This window comes from Ursus arctos, unplaced genomic scaffold, assembly GCF_023065955.2.
Source record: "Ursus arctos isolate Adak ecotype North America unplaced genomic scaffold, UrsArc2.0 scaffold_26, whole genome shotgun sequence".
NCBI classification, from domain to species: Eukaryota; Metazoa; Chordata; class Mammalia; order Carnivora; family Ursidae; genus Ursus; species Ursus arctos.
The window spans coordinates 360,092-381,874 of NW_026622941.1; the positions used below are offsets into that span (position 1 = coordinate 360,092).

At 44.4% G+C, this 21,783-nt stretch overlaps 1 protein-coding gene across 1 annotated transcript in view; it reads left to right on the forward strand.

Moving 5' to 3' along the window:
• Nucleotides 1-21,783, forward strand: part of MICAL3 (microtubule associated monooxygenase, calponin and LIM domain containing 3) — a 174,646-nt gene that overhangs the window by 12,489 nt on the left and 140,374 nt on the right. The window contains 1 exon segment of the mRNA XM_057318789.1: nt 1-18,231. This exon segment is cut by the window's left edge and continues 12,489 nt beyond it. The gene's annotated coding sequence lies outside the window, so the exon portion shown is untranslated.

The following is a 21,783-nucleotide window of genomic DNA, read 5'->3' on the forward strand; positions in this document are numbered from 1 at the left end:
TGCCCGTGGAGTCATAGGTACCCTTCAGGCTCCAGCCTATTGTCCTCATCTCCTCGAGTTCCCGCAGAGGGAAGATGGTGCTTGGCCACAGTGAGGTAAAGCATGGGGAAAAGAGGCCCATCAAATGTTAACAACTGTTGTGTTTTACTGTTTGGGAAATAGTTAGGAATTTTCACATCTTTTCTTCCGTATTTATGTAAAACGGAGCAGAACAGAATAATTGCTATGAAAGAGTAAAGATGGCTGTCACTCCGCCTCAGGCATAGGAGACAAGCGGAATCTTCCTTTAAATATTCTGTGTTTAGGACAGTTGTAGGTAAAGTTAAGGCATTGACTGGAGTATAGAAGTATTTGTCAGTCTTCCTGCCTTTGAACAGGATGCAGATGATAAATAAAGTCAACAGCTGATTTGTATAACCTCTTTGTCTAATCTGCTTTGTTATTTCTTTCTTCAGAATATCTTTGGAAACTGCTTATCCCCAGCACCTGAAACTACATCTGCATAATTGGTTCTCAGTATTTGTTAAATGACCTTCCCTTTTAAAATTTTGGTTCCCACTGCCACAGTTCCGATCCAGTTCCCTTTCATTTGGTGCCCAAGTGATTGTGTGGGCTCCTGGACACTGCTTGGCTGCAGTTCCATCTTGCTTCTTACCACCCTCCTGGCTGTGGCCAGGCCGTTCTGCATTGAGGGCCGGGCTGCTCCTCATATGGCCCCAGTCGTCTCTCTTACATGGCTTTGAAAGCTTACAGGGAACTTCTCACCCTCCTCCTAGCCTCCTACATGTGTTCTGCTAAGTCCTTGCTTCTGATCCTGTCTCTGCCTTCTTTGCCCAGCCTTCCCGAATCATAACCATCCTTACCCTGATAGCCTGGCCATACGGTTTTAGGAAAAGTTTGCTTGTTTGCTGGGATACGTATGTTAGTTTTTCCCTGACTGGATTGTCAGCTTCTTGAGAGTAGGGATATTGTCTTGTTGTAGGTCCTTCTTTCATCAGCCAGTATACGTTGGTCACATTGTAAGCACTCAGCAAACACTTAAACTTACCACTGTCATAGTCTTTGGCCTAGAAAATAATCAGTAAATAGCACTTTCCTACCTTTGCTCCATTTTGAAATTTTTTTTCTGTATGACTTATCTGTCTCAAGCTGAATATTCAGGACATAGCTTGAATGGATTTGCCTACAAAAAGAAACCCCAAACAGCATGTTTTTATTTTTTATTTATTTATTTTTCCAAACAGTATGTTTTTACAGGTGAATCTCACAGAAATGCAAAGTACCCTTTTGCTCTTTGGAAGGTGAGGGGGTGGGGAAGAAGAGTAGCTCTAGATGGGTGATACAGCGGTATTAGTGGTGGCAGCAGGTGTGGCATGGGGCTGGGAGGCCTTCCTTTGAGCAGGAGATGCTGTAGAATGGCTGAGGGCAGGCACAGCGTGAGAGTGGGCTTGGGATATAGACCCTCAACCTCTCTTGCTTTACCTTTCTTATCTCCTGTTCTCTTCTAACTCCACCCCCAATTCTGTACCACCTCCTGCCATGTTGGAGATATTATGGCCTCCTCAAGTAGCACAAAGTGTGGGGAAGAAACTCTAGCAGTTGTGTATGTGCTAAGAATGTGGGCTTCTGCTTTATCAGGAGCCCCATTGAGCTGTTCTGGACCTGCTCAGGATTGATAAGGAGCTCCAGGAGTAGGTTCTATGGGTGTGAGACCATGTGCCCATCCACCTATGGCAGGGTCCTGGGGCTGAGAGTGCAGGAGGCCAAGTTGGGGGTGAGAGTCTGGATCTAGAGATGGATGCCCTGGTGGTCAGATCTGGAGCATGGGAGAGGACCTATGCCAGGTGACCGTCTTCCACAGGGGTGCACTCCTACACAGTGAGAATGGCTGAGGGATTGTTTCACCTATTCCTCTGCCTCTAGTAGGACCCAAAAGGAGGGAGGTTTATATGTTGGTCCTTTTGTTAGTTTGTTCTTCATTTATCTTTTTAGTTCCTTAGGCCCAAACTCTTTGGATTACCTTCTCTTATTCTCACACCTTGAGTATTATCCATTAGCAAATCCTGTCAACCCTACTTTCCTGTTTTGACCCAGAACCTGACTACAACCTGCACTGATACTGCTTTAGGCCAAGCCACTATCACTATCACCTATCCCCTGGAGTATTGCAGTAACCTCCAAACCAATTTCCCTGCTCCCGCTTTTTACCCCTAGATGTGTTGTCAACACAGCAGCCAGAGGGGTCCTCTGAAAATCTGCATTGTGCTCCCATCCTTCTTGCTTGCTCACACCTCCGTGGTGGCTCCCCCTGGCACCCCAATAGAAGCTGAGGCCCTCACGGTGGCCTACAAGGTTCCACGCAGCGGGATTGCCTCTTGTACCTCATGACCCCATCTGCAGTTTTGCTCATGCTGCTCCATTGCCTCCCAGGCTCCCCCACCCCCAGGTGATCACGGCTTACCCCTTTAGTTCTTTGCTGTGCTCTCAGTTTCCTGACAGGCTTCCCAGACCATCCTGGTTAACAGTGCCACCTCCTCCCCAGCCCACCCCCAGCACTTCCTAGCCTCCTTCCATACTTTGTTCTTCCTCCCCAGCATGTATTTCCCTCCAGTATGTCAGGGTTTGCTTGCAGGTTGTATGTCCGCCAGTAAAATGAAAGCTCCACGGGAGCAGGAATGTTTGTCTCGTTCACTGTTCTGTCCCCAGTGCCAGGCACGCAGGGAGTGAACAATACATATTTGGTGGCTTTATTCTGCACCCGTTATGTACTGGGAACCATGTTCTGGGGCCCACACATGTACACACACACACACACACACACGCACGCTACACACACAGAAATAAGACAGGAATTTTGCTACCCTCCCCTCCCCCCAATGAGCTCACCGCCTGGTGAGGAGCAAACAGTGAAGTAATAGCAGTGGAGTGAAAGTAACACTGAAGGAGAGATAAATAAACTTCCGTGGGGCTAATGAGGACACTGGCCAGGCTGGGGGAGGGAGAGGGGCTGGGAGAGCGGCACAGACTCTCTCCACTCTGAGGATGGCTTACCTAAACTCATCCTGCTGTTCTTTGTGCACATCTGCTTTTCTCCTTCCCCACGAGGCTGAGTGAGAATTTTCAGCTTCTGTTTGCTAATCAGTCAATCAACAAATATGAAATGCTTTTTTGCATGCACTTGTACACTTGTAGACACTGGAATACTACCAGATCTTGAAAGCAGGGAAGGTATCCTGAGTTTTTTCATCTTCATGCCAAATGAGTCCAATTCCTTTAACCTTCCCTTATAAGGTCTGTCTTCTATCCAGTTAATCTTTTTTTTTTTCCCTGTGCCCTTTCCAGTTTTTTCCCCTCTTTATATATCTTTGTTTTTCTGTCCTAGAAAGATGACATCCCTACCAGGGGGGAATATTATCTCCTTAAGCTACCTAATATTTTACTAGCAAACCCCCCTCCTCCCTTCTCCAAACAGTAGGCAGTCATTGTTAATCACCCTTGGTGCAGGCTGCATTTAGCACCATACCTTCTTGTAAAACAGGCCCTAGGGCTAGGGCTTCCACCACCTAAGCCGCCTTCTTATGGCCAGTTCTGGCCCTACTAGCTGCAGCGGGCGGTGCTATGATCTCTTTGCTGATGGACAGTTCGGTTTGACCTGTTGAGGGTTACCTTTGGCTTTTGGGATAGAGAAGCACATCTGTTTCAGCTTTAACGGGGAAGAGGGTGCGGTGTCAGGCTGACTAGGCGACACCTTTGGAAGGAGGACAGAGCCAACTGTAGCTCCATTTTCCTTTCTTCTGTAACCACCTCCAGCCATTTGTTACCATCATCAGTGCTGTAGAGAGTATTCATTCAACTGAGTCTCTGTCAGGCATTTACATTTGGGGGAGCACAGTACAATTAACAACATGGCCTGAGGAGTGAACCCCAATAAGGGTGAGTCTTGGTTGGTGAGTTAATGAACTGAAGGTTTAGAAATTTGCTGAGATTTGGATTGGTAGGGCTTTTCTGCAGGCGGTAATAGTAGAAGATAAACTGGACTAAAATGCTAGGAATTGATTATAACGGGGTTTGCTTTGTTTTAATTGGTGAGGAAAATCTGTAGTTTTATATTGTCTAGGGTTCACTGAAGAGATCAGATCATGCCACCTAACTGAATCAGTTTTTCCTGGGATTTCAGTTATGGATAATATGGAATATTCAGTTTCTTGGGGATGAATCTTCCTTCCCTCTAACTCCCCAGGAAAAGCTCTGCTGTTATTACATGCAGGGCTTTACTACTTATGAAACTTAACTACTTATGAAACTTATACTACTTAAGAAACTTTACTACTTATGAAATATTTCAAGGCTGTTTTTTTGTAAGCAGGCACGAGTAGATAAGCTGCCAGGTGGAGTCTGCCCTATCTCCATATATAAGACTGTGTACCATTTTTATCTCCTTCAGAGCTTCCTTTAGTAAGTAAAAGGCTTCTGTTAAGGTCAGTGGTATCAGTTAGGATTAGTTTCAGTTGGAAATTGCAAAGTATGGCTTAAACATGAAGGTTTTCTTCATTATGTAAAAGAAGCCTAGAGTCGGAAGCCCAGAGCCAGTATGGCTAGTTCCATGGACATCAGGACTTTGGCTAGGATGATAGAAGTTCTGCTCTGTTAGCTGCAACATGTGGTCCACTCTGTGGATTTATAGGGGAGAGTTTAACTTGACCTAACTCTACTACCCTGGCGTGTGATTTCCATCATTCAGGTTATCTCATGGTCACATGTGGCTGCTGGAGCTCCAACCATCATATTTCTGTTGCCAGGGAAAACATAACAGGGAAGAAATGGAGAAAGACAAAAAGTTGCTCTCCTGTATGAGACAACACCTTGAAAGGAGTCTTTCTGGAAGGCTCACACACTTCTGCTTATATCTCATTAGCTAGCACTTAGAGAACAGGGTCATAGCTGGCTTTAAGGAAGGCTGGGAAATGTGATTTTGTAACATTGCTAATAAAATTAGAGTTCTATGTATATATTTTTAAAGATTTTGTAGCACAAGCAGGAGGGAGCGTCAGAGGGAGAAGGAGAAGCAGACTCCCCACTGGACCCCAAAGGAGGGCTCAATCCCAAGATTCCGGGATCATAACCCCAGCCGAAGGCAGACACTTAACCAACTGAGCCACCCAGGTGCCCCTGGAGTTTTATTATTAAGAAAGAAATCTTTGGGGGCGCCTGGGTAGTGCAGTCGTTAAGCGTCTGCCTTCGGCTCAGGGCGTGATCCCGGTGTTCCGGGATCGAGTCCCACATCGGGCTCCTCCGCTGGGAGCCTGCTTCTTCCTCTCCCACTCTTCCTGCTGTGTTCCCTCTCCCGCTGGCTGTCTCTCTGTCACATAAATAAATAAAATCTTTAAAAAAAAAAAATAAAGAAAGAAAGAAATCTTTGCTCTAGTGTGTCTGACTTCTTTCTGCCCTGTCTCCCATGGATATGGAGAGGAGCTGAACATATAGCACCTAGTGATCCTTTCCCCAGATTCTAGCCTTGCATCTCTCCTTTTAGCCAAATAATAATGTAATTGCAGGAGTCAGTTGAAAGCCCAGTGGGTGCAAGTATATGAGTATTTCTGTGGGTGGCTGCTTGGTTAGTAGCCGTGGTAGCAGTGCAGGCCAGGGCATACCTGGGAGGTAGCTTTTCTTATGTCTCTGGGTTCTTCCTGCTCTCCTCTCTGAATTTGTTTTGTTTAGAAGTTGTGATCTTGATGGGAAGCCTTTTTAGCTTCTTTGCTTAGCTTACCATCACAAGACCTCAGGGGGATTGGGCACTAGCTAGTTGAGCACATAGCACCTCTGAACGTGTGGATGAAGCCAGTGCAGAGCTGAGTATGAGAAGGTGGCGTGTATGTTTGTGTGCCCTGCCTACAACTTCTCTTCTGCAGCTGCGTCTCCTAAAGAGATCAGGGATTACAGAAGACACATTCTCAACAGTCCTTCTTCCTGCTCATTTTCACGCTCTTTGTACATACATATTCACAAACGCTGTTTAATGGTCCAAGATTCTAGTTTTTTGTTAAAAATCTGAAATTCTGAAATTTTCTGGACTTAAGTCCTCAGGAAACCTGGATCCTATACTCAGCTCAGTGAGCAAGTTGAGATCTCTTGGATCTTTTCCAGATCAATCCTCAGCAGTTCTGTGATGTCAACTTGGGGCTCTTTGGGCATGAGATCTATTTCCACCTCGCACCCCTGGCTGGAGGTTGTCCGGAAATTGTCACTGACACCGTGAGATGCAGAGCAAATGGAGCTGTCAAGGGAAATGTGAAGTTCGTCCTTCAAAACGCTGCTCCCAGTAGCAGCTTGAGAAAGTGTTAATGTGTAGGAATTAAATTGGTGTATTATGGGATGGTAGTAGGTGGGACTAAGTGTGTGAATGAGTGTAGGAGACTGTCTTGGCTCTTCGATTTTAGCTGGTTCTCAGCTGGCAGTCTTTTTAGGTGCCCTCTGTCTCCCCTGCTGCACACAGCTTCTCCTAGTGCTGGATCTGCCTTGGGTGAGCAAGTCACTGCTAACTCCTCAACATACTGATATTTACATCCCCTCCTAAGCAGGACAGAAAGAAGTTTTTCTGTAGAGAGGGGATGGGTAAGTATGGATTTCATAGGAACAAAGGGATAGGAGGCGGGGGCAGACACACCTATGGCTTAGGTTAGGGTTTGGATGCAACAGGGCTGCCACTCCAGTCTGATCCTTTGATTCTTTATGGTGCTTGCCTCTCTTTTCTGCCCCAAACCAGGGGGATTTTGAGGAATGGGACAGGGAGAGAAGATTATAGCTAATAGCCACATTTATTGAGTGCCTGCTGTGTGCTAGGCATTCTAAGTAAATAAATGCATTGTCATTAAGTCCCTAACAAGAATCCTATGATGTGATTGAATTTGAGAGAACTTGAGTGACTTGGTTAGTCATATGGCTAATAAGTAGCAGAACCAGGATTTCAGTCTCATTCTGTTTTGATTCAAAGCCTGTGCCCTTAACTGTATCAGATATCTGCTTCTCCCTCTTTCATTCATTCATTCAGCAAGTGTTTGAGTGCTCATTCTGTTCCAAGCACTGTTCTAGGTGCCGGAGAATAGCAGTGAGTCAAACAGAAACAGTCCTTGCTCTCGTGGAGCTTCTGTTTCAGCAGGGGGTAATTTCCCCCCTTCTTTCACAAGCAGTTTCCTATATTCCATCTTTCCATCCCCATATTTTCTATAAACATCACCCCCCCCCCCACATACACACACAAGGTGTTTCTTAAATGACTCTTCTTTTTCTCAAATACTAGAACAAGGGGTTTCTTATTTGTTAGATATTGGGACATTGATCCCTACTCCTGCCTCCACCTATTATCAAAACCCATCATTAGGGCAGTAAGATATAGCACTTATGGGAGCCTGGGGGTGCTCAGGAGTTTACCTGTACCTGGAATCTGGCCTTGCCTGTCAGATCATTTCCTTTATTTTCTAGGGAGGAGTACTCTTTTTTTTTTTAAATTTTTTATTACGTTATGTTATTCACCATACAGTACATCATTAGTTTTTGATGTAGTGTTCCATGATTCATTGTTTGCATATAAGACCCAGTGCTCCATGCGGTACATGCCCTCCTTAATACCTGTCACTGGGCTAGCCCATTCCCCCTTCCCCCTCCGCTCTGAAACCCTCAGTTTGTTTCCCAGAGTCCTGGTCTCTCATGGTTCATTTCCCCTTCTGTTTAACCCCCCCTTCGTTCTTCCCTTCCTTCTCCCACCTGTCTCCCTGCTATTCCTTATGTTCTACAAATGAGTGATAATTGTCTTTCTCTGCTTGACTTATTTCACTTAGCATAATCTCCTCCAGTCCCGTCCATGTTGCTGCAAATGTTGGGTAATTGTTCTTTCTGATGGCTGTGTAATATTCCATTGTATATATGGACCACATCTTCTTTATCCACTCATCTGTTGAAGGGCATCTCGGCTCCTTCCACAGTTTAGCTATTGTGGACAATGCTGCTATGAACATTGGGGTGCATATGGCCCTTCTTTTCACTACATCTGTTATCTTTGGGGTAAATACCCAGTAGTGCAATGGCTGGGTCATAGGGTAGCTCTATTTTTAACTTTTGGAGGGACCTCCACACTGTTTTCCAAAGTGGCTCTACCAGCTTGCATTCCCACCAACAGTATACGAGGGTTCCACTTTCTCCACAACCTCTCCAACTTTTGTTGTTTCTTGCCTTGTCAGTGTTGCCATTCTAACTGGCGTGAGGTGGTATCTCAATGTGGTTTTGATTTGAATTTCCCTGATGGCTAATGATTTTGACATTTTTTCATGTGTCTGTTAGCCATTTGTATGTCTTCATTGGAAAAGTGTTCATATCTTCTGCCCATTTTTTGATTTGATTATTTGTTTCTCATGTAGAGTTTGAGAAGTTCTTTATAGATCTTGGATACTAGCCTTTCATCTGTAGTTTCATTTGGAAATATCTTCTCCCATTCTGTGGGTTGCCTCTTTGTTTCGATGACTGTTTCCTTTGCTGTGCAGAAACTTTTTATCTTGATGAAGTCAGGGAAAGGTACTCTTGACTTACACGGATAGAGTTCTTTGGCTTCCCTCCCCTCCCCCACCCCCAGAAGTTGTTTTTTGAGATGGCTAAGAATAAAAGTCAAGAAATCAGTGATAATGTTGATTCTTGCTATGAGCTGCCCTTACGGCTGGTCTCAGAGGTTCTTGTGTTCAATTTATTTTAGCTGGTCAGTTTCTTCTTTTTTCCCCCCACTGGCATCTGCTTCGGGCCTAATGGATATAAGAGAAGGTTAGCCGAATATTTTTGTCTGCCTTCAAAATCGGATTCAGATACCTAGAGATAGATGACTTCTTCTTGATTCAGAAAAAAGAGGAGCGAAGAAAACGTCAGGAGATTAATTTACACCAAGAACAAGGCAGTTATGGGCTTAGAGTAAGTATATTCGTTCATGAGATCTATTGAATGAAGAATTTTGAATTTGACATTGCCTTCAATTTTCTGATGTTAGGCAAATGCAACAGGGAAACTCCAAATTCCTTTGCGGACCGTCTGTTTGGATCCAGCTGGGTAGAAAACGGATGGGAGACATCTCAGAGCCTGAGCTGGGACTGCTCTGGCTACAAAGTCTGCTAAGAGGACCTCGAAGAAAGTCAGTTGTCTCTCTTTCCCTTTCTCTAGGAGTTACAAATGAGTACTTCAGAAAAAAAGAGGTTGCTGGAAATTATAAGAATGCTCTCTCCCTTCCCTGGTCCCTCTGAAACCATCAAGACCTAACTGAGATCAAGTCTCAGAATTGGTATCTGAAGACCAGGGCATAGGCCTGTAGCAGGAGGGGTCTTTTGGACACTCATACCCAAAACAAGTTTGGGTAATGCAGTGGCTGCAGTGGCCATTGCTCAGTAAAGGCACCTGGGACAATGCAGGGGTTCCCTGGAAATAGGAACACACTGATGTTGCTGTCTCCAGTGTGCTGAATATCATCCAAGTGGGCGAATTGGTATGTAGATCCAGGAAAAAGGGTAAGTCATGGCCAGCCGGCCCATCGTGCACAGGTAGTGTGACAATAGGGAAAGGCCATGGTTTTTATCATAGCAGTGCCAGGCACCGGCTGTTTGGTCATGAGCACAGGCTCTCGCTGTCCAATCTATAAATCATTTGGATAATAATGTTTTATGTTTTACCAATTCTACTAGCAAAATTCTTTTGTAATGACATAATTGTGAATTGAAAGAAAAAAAAATTTCCTGATGTTAGGGATAGAAGATTGAATCCCCATCATCATCGTAACGATCACCATTGTTATCTCCAGCCTTTATTGAGTATTACTAGTGTCAGGGACTTTAAGAGGCACTTTACATGTTACAGCCTTCCTCTGGGGTAGGTGTTACTTTTTTTTTTTTTTTTTTTGCCAGAAAAGGAAACTGAAAGAGGTTAAGAAACTCCCCCAAAGTCTTACGGATAGGGAAAGGACAGAGTTGAATTTGAACTGAGGTCTCTTGGGTCCCAAACTCCTATGCTCTTTCTAGGACTTGACACGCAGGAGACTGTCTTTTGCTCTTCAGGCACGTCCTGTGAAGTCAGGTGCTCCGTCTTGATCATGCTCCACAGCTCTCTCTAGGACATGCCAGCTTGGATATGGACTTCTGTCCATAGTTTCCTTGCCTTTATAACAAGTCATAAAAGCTCAGATTTTTTTTGCAGCGTATGATTGGTTGTTGGGCCTTTCCATTATATTTGATTTTTCCTTCATTCTGTTCCCAACTCCTCCCTCTATCCCTCCCTGAAAACGTACCCAAGTTGGCTTAGTTCTGCCTCTTTGTCTCCAGAATTGTAGCACATTTTAAAAGGCCAGGAGAGTGGAATGCAATAGGAGATTTGAAGAGGAGGCATGCTGCCTTTGCATGTCAGAGCTGGTCACTTACTCCAGAGGGTTATAATCTGGATGCTGGGGTTTCCGTGGTGGTGCCACAAGGAAATGAAAGCACAAGATTGTTGGAAGAGTCTGGAAAGAGATGGTTGAGGTATTGGGGTGGCCCAGCCACCCCTGTTTCATTCAGAGAAGCTTTTACCTGTTCTAGATAGATGTCGGGGACTGGCCAGCTAACAAACCTTTAATCATTTAGCTAGTACAGTCCTGTCTTTTTACAAAAAAGGAATCTGAATCTTTGTCCAAACAAGTGTTGTATCCAAGGTTGTGTGATCTAATGAGCCACTGAGTCAGTGCTGGAATCCTGTTGCCATGCTTGCAATCAATTCCACCTTGGGTTTTCATATGTCAGGTAATGCAGGTAGAGAGCTAAGTGATTTGACTCCCATAGGGCTCCTTTAGGAAATGTTACAATATTGAGGCTCTAGAAGTGAATTGGTAGATTGCTCTCTTATTATCCCATAACAGAGAAATGTTTGACTTCATGGCAACCTTAAGTGGTCATTTCATTCCTCAAAAGACACGTACTTTTGATACTTTATTGGTGAGGGGGTTGGGGTGCCAGCTCCTTGCACAGTAAAAAATCTGCATAAAACTTTTGACTGCCCAAAAGCTTAACTACTAATAGCTGCTGTTGACTAGAAGCCTTACCAGTAACATAAACAGTCAATTAACACATATTTTATATGTTATATGTATACTGTATTCTTAAAGTCAGCTAGAGGAAAGAAAATATTAAGAAAATCATAAGGAGGGGCACCTGGGTGGTTCAGTCAGTCAAGCGTCTGACTCTTGATTTCAGCTCAGGTCATGATCTCAGGATCGTGAGATCAGGCCCTGCATTGGGCTCTGCCCTCAGCAGGGAGTCTGCTTGAGATTCTCTCTCCCTCTCCCTCTGCCCCTCCAAGAGTCAGATGCTTAACTGACTGAGCCACTGAGGCAGCCCAAGTTTTTCCTTTTGTAAAAAAAAGAGATAATAAATACTAGATATATAAATGGAGTACTGACATAAAAGGAAGAGTGTCATAAAGGACCTTTTATTTTTCATAACTCTTAAGGAGTAAGGAATTGTGTTTTTATAGTGCTTTACAACTTATGAAGCATTTTTACATACATTGCCAAATTTGACTTATAATAGCTTTGATTATAATTTCTGTTTTGTAAACGTGAAAATGGATTTAGAGAGGTTATAAAGCTTAGTAAATGACAGAACCCTGATTCAGATCCCTGTTTCTAATTCTAAATACAGTGCTCCCCTTCCATACTACTCTGCCTCTTCACAAACACAATGTGCACACTGTGTGACCTTTCCTTGCATCTGGGCATTCATTTCTGTTTGCTGAGGAATTCACTGGGAAAAGGCAGTGCCACTTTGTCTGAAACAGCAGAGGAAATGACCCAGCCAGGAAGTTGGGCCACATCGCCAGATGGCACAGTTGGAGAGACCACTATTCTGGCCCTTCTCTTGGGAGATCTGTGTTAAGAGGCCAACATAGGGTGGGGCTGACAGTGGGATTTCCTTTCCTGTTCATTATGGGATGGTAAGTATTTAAAAATGTCTCATGAAAAATTCTTTGCCTTGTGGCTGGGTGTGTGCCAAAGTTCATGGCTCTAAATTTCTGAGCATCACCAAGTAGCCGAGTAGTTGGGGCTGCCTTCTGCAAGATACTTATCATGGTGTTATCCTTTATTAGATCAACAAACTTTGTTATTTCCTACCTCAAACTTATTCTCAGGCCAGTCAGTAAGAAGCTCAGGGTTCTTCAAAGAGAATGAAGTCTCGTGATTCCTAGGAATTAAGTGGTGATACAGTTTAGGAGTATTTTTATCTTTTTTTAAATAGACATCTATACCCTGAATGACCTGTGTGTCTGTGCTTCTCCTTTCCTGGAGTTTTTTTTGTTTATCCCCTCCATCTAAAATATTTTTGGGGGGTACCTGGGTGGCTTTGACTGGTTAAGCGTCTGACTTTGATCTCAGCTCAGGTCTTGATCTCAGGGTCATGAGGTCAAGCCCTGCATTGGGCTGCACTCTGGGTGTGGAGCCTACTTAAAAAAAATATGTTTATATATTTTTATTTATATAATATATAATTTTCTTTCTTCCCAACACTCCACCCCAGACTTCTCCAATTCTACTCAGTCCTTTGAGGGCTCTGTGTCTCATTCACTTCTTTACCTTTTCTGGAGTACCCTAGCCCAGGTAGACCTTTGCAGTACTTTAGTTGATCAGGAGCTTGTGGGCGCCTGGGTGGCTCAGTCGGTTAAGCGTCTGCCTTCGGCTCAGGTCATGATCTCAGGGTCCTGGGATTGAGCCCTGCATCAGGCTCCTTGCTCAGCCGGGAGTCTGCCTCTCCCTCTCCCTCTCCCCCTGCTTGTGCTCTGTCTCTCAAATAAATAAATAAAATCTTAAAAAAAAAAAAAAGAAACAAACAAACAGCATCTCAGGCCCCTACTCAGACCCATTTAATCTGAATCTGCATTATCACAGGATTCCCAGGTGATTTGTGTGTGCATGGAGAAGCATTTGCTTATAGTTCTCATGTTGTATTTATTTATCATCTTTTTATTATTAGTTAACTGTTTCGCTATTTCTTCCTCCCCTTTACACATTTATTTACTTTTAATCTCTTTGCAGTCCTTGATGTAAACAGGGCACAGAACAGTCACTATTCAATATCTTTAGATTGGCAGTCATCGTTTATTAGAAAATTTGTCAGAGCATGTAGGGATCATATGAGAGATGTGACATGCATACTCATAAAAATTTACTGCTGAAGGTTAAAAAAATGTGAGCGAGGACACAAATTTGAGCTCACTAAATGAAGCAGCATTTGTGGACTGGGCATATAGGCATTGGAACCAGCCAACCTTCCGTAGGTAAATTCTCCCAACTTCATCACTTGCTATATGTGCCCTGGGGGAGTAAGTTACTTCAATGGATTCTTATTATTCTTTGAGATATTTTCTGTTTTATAAAAGGGATAAAATAGAGATAACTTTCTTAAGAGTCATGTTATATCTACGTTCCCTTGTATTGTTTCATGATTTCCAAGAAGGGTCATAAGCTCCTGAGAAACAAGGTCCCTGTCTTGTGTATTTGTTTTCCCCAAGAACACTTGTCCCAGGAAGGAGTGCCCGGTATTAAATGCTATCGGGCTGGTGTGTGAGGGTGTGGGAGGAGCACACTGCTGCCTTGTTAGCCCTGCCTTAGAACACTGTGCCCATCCCATCTCCCCCTCTCCCACCTAGTACTTATGCTTTTACAAACCCATGCATAAAGCAGCATACCAAAAGGTGAACTCCAGCCTAAGTAACTGTCTTGGGAGCTCTCAGAAATAGAAGGTCAACAAGATTGTGGCAACACAGTGGAAACGTCTTCCCACAAGCTCTTCTACTTCTGCACAGGGAAGGGAGTCAGGGCTTGTCAGGTTGCAAACTAATTTGTCCTTCAGTGGCAAGCAGCAGAAGGGGAGATGGATGGGATAAGCCTGTGGTAGATCAGCTTGGGACCTATTAAGCTGTTGTGCATTTACTTTGTTGGAGCAGAGACTTGGGGACCTTGGAGACCTTCGAGTTGATGCCTGAGATCCACGCTGACAGGTCGTGGTTTACTTTTTGCTGTTGAACGCATGATGTCTGTCTGGAGCAAGGCATGATACATGTGGAGGCATTCACAAATACACTTCTGGCTCTTTGAAGGTGAAAATCATTAAGTTTACCAGCTGGACTATCATTGCCTTTACCCTTGATCCAAAATAAAATAGAGGGAATGCTTTGTTTTCAGCATTGGATGTCTGACCTTGTTACAAGTCATGCTAAAAAATTTCTAACTTTTGAAAGGATTGAGACTGCTTCCTAATACTTGTAATTTTACAATGGCAAGTTAATGAAAATTGACTTTTCGTTCGCATTGGCGATTCTATAACAGCTGCATGTATATAATACCCTGAGGTTTAGTGAAAGGAAGGCCATATCTTGTAGGTAGCATGAGGCCGGTATCAGAGTGTTTTCCTGTTTCCTTAAAGGATTTCTTTCCTCTGAATTAGCTGCTTTGTTAAGGGTGAAGGGTGGCTGTCTGATTGGAGTTGTTGTTAGGTTGTTGGGCGGCCTTGGTCTCTTCAGGTTGAGTAGCTGTCTTGGCTGGTTCAGCCTTGCCTACAGGGGTGCGGGTTGAAAGATTAATGTGTGCAGGAGCCGTGGGCTGGCCTGAGAGAACAAAGAGGAGAACGTATGCCAGTCCAGCCATGTGGCACAGCAAGCTTTGTTCTGACCTTAGATGGACAACAAACAATTTATGTACAGTCTTTCTCTTCTGAAGTCATATTCCTACTTTCTTTGTGATTTAAAAAATTTGTCCCCTCCCACTTCTACTCCAGGCTCCTCAGTCCATATTCTTTGAAGTCTGAAATATGGAGAGGCAATATCAGGGCTCCCACAACCTCACCTTCCCGCTTGGTGTCAGGATCCTGTGCTCTAGCCAGAGCAGTTTGCTGGAGAGCAGAGGGAGGGGCATCCCTCGGGAAGAAGGCAGGAAGGACCAGAGGCTAAAAATAGGCAGCTTGGAAGAGCCTGCTTACTGTTCTTTCAGGTCAGATGTGGTCCTCCCTTGATAACTTGGAGTATAGTGATGGTTTTGGAACAAAGAAGAGGAAATAAATCATCTCTCATTATAAGGAAGGAAGTAAGGAAGGAAAGAAAGGGAAGAAAGAAGGGAAGAAAGGAAAGAAACATCACCACAAAATACAGGCTTTTACTATATGTTCTAGATAAGAGGAACTTTTCCAAATAGCCTGGTGATTTTGGATGTGTGTCCCCTTGAAGTTCCGGGGATATATGTGTTTGAGAATGTGTGTGTGCATGTGTCCTCAAGTGTCTGGCACTAAAATGGTTCATTGTGTCAAGTGCTGAGACATTCTGGACTGTGCGTAGGTGTTCTCACAGAGATTTTTCCCAAGAGATCTTTCGCGCATATAAAGAAAGATGTGTCCCATTTACAAGGCAACTCTCCTTACACTAAATGGAAGAAACTCCCCTGGGTCATGTTTGTACAGTAAATACACGGTCTGGGGTATTGGTTCACACAGGAGGCATACCAGCTGCAGAGCAGAGGGTCAAAAAGCAAGCTGTGCCAGCTACTCTTCATTCCTCCCTTTTCAGTCCTTCTAAAAAGTGGTGGTCTCCTACTCTCCCCCCCACCCCCAGCCACAGAAAATGAAATCCTCCCTGACCCCCTCCAGGACTATCTAGCAGACACAGAAGGAGCTGATTAAAACTGGTGAGAGTCCCCTCTACTCGCCTTGGGATAGCCAAGGGGACTTCAAGGACAACAACAGAAAGTCCGTGAGATGCTACCTGCTGTAAGTCATTTATAACTGCTTGCCGCATCTTCTGCCTAATATTCAGTACCCTGTTTTTATGAGGGAGAATTTTCTGTCCTGACTTTCAGACTAGATTTCTAACAACTTAAGAAGGTTATTGCTTGTGCATCCCCCTCTGGGGTTGTTTCTGCCTTTTCCTGTAACCTGAGAAAGTAGCCGTACTCTTCAGCAAACTGCCCCCAGCCCTGATCCTGCCCTGACATGGCTCGTGGCCGGACCTTCCACTGTACTGGGCGATAGTGAAGTCCTTGTGTGTGCTGGCCTCTATGACTCATTTCATTCCTTTTATCTTTGTCTGTTAACTAAATATAACCTCTTCGTTCTCTGATCTCTGGGCAGAGGACAAGCTTTGTCTGTGGTCTTTGATGTAGGGGGGCTGGACTAGAAAGGCATTCTTGGGTGGGTGTGGGAGCATATGGTAGAATTGGGGCACACTGATCCTGCTGGCAGGCTCGTGTCAGGGAGGGGACCCCATTGCTCCCACAGAACTCCTCTCCCTGGGCATTGTGGTCCACACTCCCCCTTGATATCCAAGTCACAAGGAGTAGTTTCTCTGGTAGAAGAAAGCAGTTCCTCATGTGGATTTTGCTCTTGTTTTACTTGGGGGGAAACGTGGAAATATAAATGATTGAGGATCTTCTTAGTTGGTGACTTCTTTTCTGTAACAGGTGACTGTCTTGCTGACACAGTCCATTGGTTGGTGGGTGGGGGTGCACTCAGGGCTCACAGCAGGTGTTGGTGCTGCATGCTGTGGGGTGAGCTAGCCAAGGACCCTGCTTTCACATTGGGCCAGGGTGAACCGCAGTATGAGCCCAGGGCCCAGGGTGTCCTTTGAACTCAGATTTTCATGTATTAGTGGCTGAGGGAAAGGAAACACAGGCTGTTGGATAGTTTTAAGACTTAGGCGATCAGCTGGCAGTCTCCACCACAGGCTGAGCTGAACCAGGGAAGGAAATCTGGAGACGGATGGAACTCTAGCCCTGCACCAGAGAAACAACTCTTGGGAGAAGGTAAAGACAGAAATGGCAATGTGAGAGAAAAACTGAATCTTCTCTCCTGGAAGTCAGGGAGAATCACAGTTGAGAGCAGTCAGCCCTAAAAGGCTAGATTAAGTCTAGCCTGAACCTAATATTAGATTATATTGATTGACTTAATCTTATCTAGTCATACTGTTTAAAAAAAAATGGAGTCCCACTGTTCATGTGTGAGACATTTATATTTAATAGCATCAGATATTTATCACTTAGAGTAAGTTTTAAGAGCTTGGAGGGGTGCAGTGATATTATCAGAAATAAACAGTGCAGTGATTTCCCAGTAACTGTTCCCCCTCGTATCAGCATGGTGTGCTGCATTCTCAGAGGGCTGTTTGAGGACACAGCAGCCTATGCTTCTCTTAACATGTTCAGTTGCACCTTATTTTCATTTAAAAATGCAGTTCCTTGGGGCGCCTGGGTGGCACAGCGGTTAAGCATCTGCCTTTGGCTCAGGGCGTGATCCCGGCGTTATGGGATCGAGCCCCACATCAGGCTCCTCTGCTAGGAGCCTGTTTCTTCCTCTCCCACTCCCCCTGCCTGTGTTCCCTCTCTCGCTGGCTGTCTCTATCTCTGTCAAATAAATAAACAAAATCTTAAAAAAAAAAAAATGCAGTTCCTCCTACATGCTTTCTCATATGGCTGCATGTGAACGTAGTGCCCATCTCTTGCAACCTAGTAGCTTTGGCCTTTAATCAGAGTGGAGTACTTGTTCTCCTTGCTGCCTGGCTGTGCCCGGCAGTCTCAGCCTGTAGAATCCCAGGAGAGCTGGCGCACACGTTGCTGGGCAGACATTGCATGGAATGTTGCCCTCGTGCCATTAGCAAAGCGGAGGCTGGGTCAGCTCTGCCCTCCCTGCCTCCGACTTTATTGTTCAGGACTTAATGTAATAATATGCTTGAACAGGCGGAGAGACCACATTAGCTTGGCTCTGCAGTTGTAAACAATATTTGCTCTGTGAGTTTTCTCCTGGAGCCCTGTGCCCTCTGCCACCACCACCCCCTCTCTTCTTACATATTCTAACCTTGGCTAAACAGCTTCATTCATAAGATGGCCCCAAAAACCTCCAGCTGTCATGCACCAGTAAAAACTACTTAGTTTCTGGGTAGAGATTTTAACTAATGTTTAGATGAGCAAAGTGCTTTCTTTATATTTCCCACTCCCATCGCTGCTTTGAAATCCTATTTGAAAACACATACATACGTGTACAGACACACACACGTGTGCGCGTGCTCAGGTAACAAAAAACAACTTTCCTAAAACTGACTGTTTCCTTGGCAGGGAGCACTGGGAAGATTGCATTCAGTGCCTCACAGAACAAAGGCTTCTATGTCAGTCCTGGCAGGAGCGGAAGGTGGAGAGGGACAGGAGCACAGGTATAGGGGCCTGGATGGTCTTTGCTTACACCTAGGGAATTCTGGAGTTTTGATATTTTTTCCATAGACAACTTTCTCCTGTAGTTTAACACAAAAACAGGGTAAAAAAAAACCTCCCTCACACCTGCACTGTCTTTTACAGTTTGACAGTCGTCGTGGTTGGTTTCATAGACAACCTGCTCTACCTTCTGGGTGTTGATTGGTGGCTGATGATGTCATGGCATAAAACTCAAACCGATTGTTTTCTCTGTGGGACAGGACGAAAAACAGCAGATAGCAGAGCTCTTGCTCTTTTGTCTCCTCCAGTTCATGCTCTCAAATGAAATAGAAAAAGGTGGCGCAGAGCCATGACAGCAGATCACTTTGATTTATTCATAAAGTTCAGTTTCCAGCACCTGGAATAGGGCAGCTTCTCATATATGGAAAGAGCCTTTGTTTTTTCCTGAGAGTACTTAGTACTTTTTGCACGGAAGAGATTTTGATCTTTTTGCTTTAATCTCTGTTAACGGAAGGATAGAGGCATTTTCAAGGAAACTATACTGGCCCAAGAAAGGGTAAGAATAGGAGTTAATTTCAGGAAAATAAATAATATTTGGAAAAATTACGCTTGGTTCCTTACAGAACTTGGCAACTCTTGCTGTCCGTGTGCTTCTGTCATGGAAGTAAACGTTAGCTATATAATGACAACTCTAATATGTGAATTAAGGGAATGGTACAACTTCAGAGTGTTACATCTGATCTAAAGAGCCCAAGGAAGAGAAGTTACATTTGAGTTTAGTCTTGAGTGGACTTGATGAGATTCGCTTTCACCTTGGACCCTACTGGGCCTGCTGTGGTGCAGGCAGAGCAGAAGGGCTTGGCCTGAACCTTGGGTAGTCTGATGGGTACTACAGGACTGCCTTGGTTGACATCAGGGGTTGGGCTCACCTTCTACTGCCCAGCAGAATTGCTAGAATTAATAGACACTTGTCATCTGTATAGCTGCTCAAATCATCTGGAAGCCTAGGAGAGAGGCCAAGCTCCTTCAGGGAGTTCTGCAGCAGATAGTACCAAGGAATGAAGCATCTAAACAAAGCTCTCTCTCTCATCAGGTATCCACTGATGACTGTCTTTAGACTTGGTAAAGCCTGAACACCTGAAAGCCTTTCCCCTTAGATTTTACACACGATCATGTCCAGAGGCCCAGCACGTTACCTCAGGACATACTTTTTCAACCCACCTTTCTTTTTTCAGAGTTGCGGTCATACCTGAATTACCACTAACCTTAATGACCATTTCCAAAAAGATCAACCGGAAAAGTCACACCACTCTGGTTAAGTGGAGGAGGTGAGGCATGTCTGACAGGAGGCATCATTGGCAGGACAGAGGACTGGACAGGAGTCTCTCCCAACACACAGAGCTGTCCTTGGGGGGGCAGGTCTATATTTACTCTCGTTGGGGCACCCAGGACTTTGATTTGTTGATTTGTTGGGTGAAAAGGAAACTCTAAAGCTAGCCTGGCACCCACAGTCACTCATGTACAGGCTTCTTCACCCACTTGGATTGTGCTCAATTCTGTGCTTCCCTGCAAACATACAATCACTGGGCTATCTTTAGCTATGTTGCGGTGTAACTTCACCTCAGGAGAGACAGAATATTATAGCTGGTTTACATTTTCCTGAACAAAACATACACACTGAGAGATTAGGCACACCATTTCCTTGAGCTGTGTGGACTATTACTCAGTTCTTTGCCGGGAAACCCTCCTCTTTTGTTAATGTTATTTTAAGGTTGGGAATAGTAGAGATTTTTCAAATACGTGGTTGACATGTATATGGGGGAGAAGGCCCATTTGAAGGTAGATGAGCCTCTGCTTATTCAGCCAAATGCATGTTGCATTCCCAGATTTGCCTTCTGTTTCCCTACTTCTCAACTCGGATGGCACAGCAAAATCATGGTGGGGGGAGAGTGGCATATACCTACCCCATGCCACCACGGAGATTCTGATTGGATTGATCTGGGGTAGGGACTGAGCATTGGTAAATTTTGTCAAGTTCCCTGATGATTCTAATGAACAAATAGCTAATCTCAAGAGTATAGTAAAATGTAATATATTTTCGTTTTTCTCCCTCTCTTAGTGTACACACATCAAAATGGTACATGTGAAGTACATGGTAGTTTCTATCCCATCATAAAATTCTTTTTTCCCCATCATAAAATTCTTAATCATAAAATAATTAATTCTAGTAGTTGAGAATTGCCTAAATTTTCTGAGCAGTGACACCTGTTGCTCTGGTGTGGCATTTGAAGCTCAACTTACTTCTTCTTTCCTTCTTTTAACTTCCATCTTTGCAAGGGAGCCCCTTGTCTTCTGGGAGGAACACAGTCATAGGTCTACTGAGGGCCTCTCTCTGAGCCCCAGATACTTTTCTCCAGAAAAACTGAGAATGGGGAAGTGTTTGAAATGCTCAAGACCATGGCCTGCTGTTACCACTATCCACTGATTGAAAGGCTTCATCTCCCCTCTTGAGGATGGCTGGGTATTCAGCTTGGCTGATGGTAGACATTAATGTTTTTGTTCACTTCTCCAGGCCAGAGAAAAATGGTGTGGAACAGCTCTTTGCCTCATTTCCCCCCACAGTAACCAAAATGAAGACTCGTTACAGATCTAAGAGAACAAGAATTGTGGGGGACAGTCAGTGTTGAAGGCAAGCACCTGCTCTGCCTGTGATAAAGTGGGGGGAAGAAGGGCTCTACCTGGTTCATTTGTCTGGTGGCCTCTGAGCACAGCTGGGTGTCTTGTGCATTTTTAGTGGTCAGGTGAGAGGGAGTAGGTTGGCCCATCATTCTATCAGAGTTCTGCCCTGATTGTGGGAGTTTGCATGGCTTTTGGCTTGTTTTGTGTAATTTATTACACTGTGATTTAATAGCTCTCTGAACATTTGACACTGACCTGTCAGAGGCAGAATTTATAGCTTTTTCTTGGAGAAGAAATTAGTCCATAGTTTGAGAAAATGTTCTTCAACTCCTTGAGTATTCACTACTTAATTTCTACGCCTTTCTCCACCTAGTTTCCCTTTCTGAGCCCCTCTGCAGCTGCCATTGCTTTTGTATTTATACAGCCTTGAGTTTATACTACCCTTGGGTTTTCCTGTGGTGAGGGATTTTTAAAATTCTTTTATTCCCAGGTGTGTTATTTTCTTTTGTATATTCCACCACTGGATTTGACTATTTCATGGAACTAGTCCTTCCCTGTTGCCTTTGATCTTTGGGTTTGATTTTGTTTTTCTAATGTTGTATAGGTTAACAGCCTTCATCAGGATCAGTTCTCTTCTTTGTGGGCTGATTCACAAATACTTTTCCTATGTGAAAAACCTATGTGAAATCTTGTTTTTGAAGTGGTGTTCAACTGGCCCAGAAGGAACAGATGTTAAAATGGCAGCTGGGACACCTGGGTGGCTCAGTTGGTTAAGTGTCTGCTTTCCACTCAGGTCATGATCCCAGGGGTCAAGTCCCACATTGGGCTCCTTACTCAGTGGGGAGCCTGCTTCTCCCTCTGCCTGCCACTCCCCC